Source organism: Physeter macrocephalus, chromosome 14, assembly GCF_002837175.3.
Source record: "Physeter macrocephalus isolate SW-GA chromosome 14, ASM283717v5, whole genome shotgun sequence".
Taxonomy (NCBI): domain Eukaryota; kingdom Metazoa; phylum Chordata; class Mammalia; order Artiodactyla; family Physeteridae; genus Physeter; species Physeter macrocephalus.
The window spans coordinates 81,699,929-81,701,985 of record NC_041227.1 but is presented as its reverse complement, the minus strand read 5'-3'; positions in this window follow the sequence as shown (position 1 = coordinate 81,701,985).

The window sequence follows — 2,057 nt, the reverse complement described above, 5'->3', positions numbered from 1 at the left end:
CTTCCCTGGTGGTCCAGTGGTTAAGAATACGCCTTCCAATGCAGGGGGACACGGGTTACAGCCCTGGTCGGGGAACTAAGATCCCACATGCCACGGGGCAACTGAGCCCACGCGCCGCAACAAAAGATCCCGCGTGCCGCAACTAAGACCCGAAGCAGCCAAAAAAAAAAAAAAAAAAAAGAATTTAAAACTTATGCTATGGATACATATCCGCTCTCCGGGCTGGCTCTGCAGGATGGCTGGAGAGCGCGCCTGGTGTCGGGCTCCCATCTGGCACGGCCACTTTCCAGCTGCTGGACTGCAGAAGCCCGGGGTCCATCAGCAGGAGGGGAGGAACCCAGCTGCCGAGTCCTGCAGTGGACAGCAGAGGGGTCATCCCCTCGTCCTACAGATGAGAAAACCGAGGCCCCACCTGAACCCCCACAGAGGCCACGTCCTCCCGCTTCCTGGTGCACGGCCTTGGGGACACACAAGCCAGGACTGGGTCAAGCCCTGAGCTGTGGAGGCAGCTGCCGCCACCAGGGCCCTTGATAAACGGGGCCTGGGGCTCACGGGGGCTGCTCCTGGTCAGTGGGTCACCAAACTTCCAGCTCCATTTCTACCAGCACTGTGTTTCCCTTTGATCATCAAAACACTTAGAGGCAAAGGCCACTCTGGGCTCCGGGGGCCCTGAGACTGTGGGCTGTGAGGGCACAGCTCACGGGGACCCAGTCCAGGAACACTGCGCCAATTCCCGGCTGAGCCACCCGTGCGCCATGGGGCTGGGCCTCCGTTTCCCCGGCTGTGAGGAGGAACGGGGGTCCGTCCCTCAGAGGGCGATGTGTCAAGGGACAGGGCCTGGCAGAGCAGGGCCCAACAAGCAAGCTGCTACTTCTAGAAGGTGAACATTTCTATAATTTTATGTAACAGAGGGAAAGTTCAGGAAAATCCCTGACTGGTCCTAGTGCTGGCTACGGAGCTGGGGCCAAGAAGGTGGGAGCTCCTCGGGGTGACAAGAGCAGCGGGTGCCTGCCATGCTGGCAGAGGCCCGGCGGGCAGTGGCCAGCCGGAGCAGGGCCCAGCCGTCTGGGTTCCCGAGCTGGCACGGTGGGCGGAACAGACTTGGCCGGCTGGCTGGAGGCCCCTGCAGCCCCAGGCCCATGGAAAGAGGTCTCAGAAGGCCCCTGTGTCCGCCCTTCTCTAGGCTGCTTTTTCCAGACCAGAGCCTCCCGTGTCTTTGGAAAGAGCATCGAGTACCCGAGGTTGCCGCTGACTCACTGTGTGACCTCAGGTGAGTCACCCCACCTCTCTGGGCTTCCATTTCCTCACCCGTAAGACGGGCAAGTGATAAGTGCCCACCTCACGGGGTTGAGCAAAGACCCAATGAGAAAACGGACATAAAAGTGCTTTGTCATCGTCACCCTCGTAGCTAATTCTAACATGATGCTTACGTGTGCAGAGCCCTGTTCTAAGAAGCAGTCAACGTATTTTTAACTCCTCTTACAGAGGAGGCAACAGAGGCACAGAGAGGTTAGGGCACTTGTCCGGAGTTGCACAGCTTGTGAGGAGAAGAAGTACCGTGAGGGCTGATATTATTATTATAATTCATGGCTGTGGGTCAGGCCAAGGATGGGCAAGCTTCAGGCTCAGTTCCCGAGGCAGCGCTGGCCAGCCCAGAGGGGTCATGTGCGGGGCAGAAGGGCCCTATGTCACACCCGAGCGGGAGCAGCGGCTCAGAGGGGGCTTCCCGGAGGCTCGCCCTCACCGGGTCCGAGTGGCGTGAGACCTTGCGGGCCGTGGTGGGGTCTGGAAGTGTCAGGCACAAGCGCCCGCAGAGCTAAGCAGCCAGTTCCAAACGCTGATGGGGAGAACGGCTGGCAGCCTCCGGGTTCCCCAGAGCCCCCCAGGCGACACCACCCTCTGGAGCCGGAGGGGCTGCCGCGCCCATCCACCAGCTCCAGTCTGGCTCACAGTGGCCGGCGGGTCAGCGCCCTTCAGCGGCAGATCGCACGTCTGAGGCCCAGCGAGCGCAGGGGGCCGCGCAGCGCAGGGGCTCAGTGCCGGCCCCAGCCCCACCC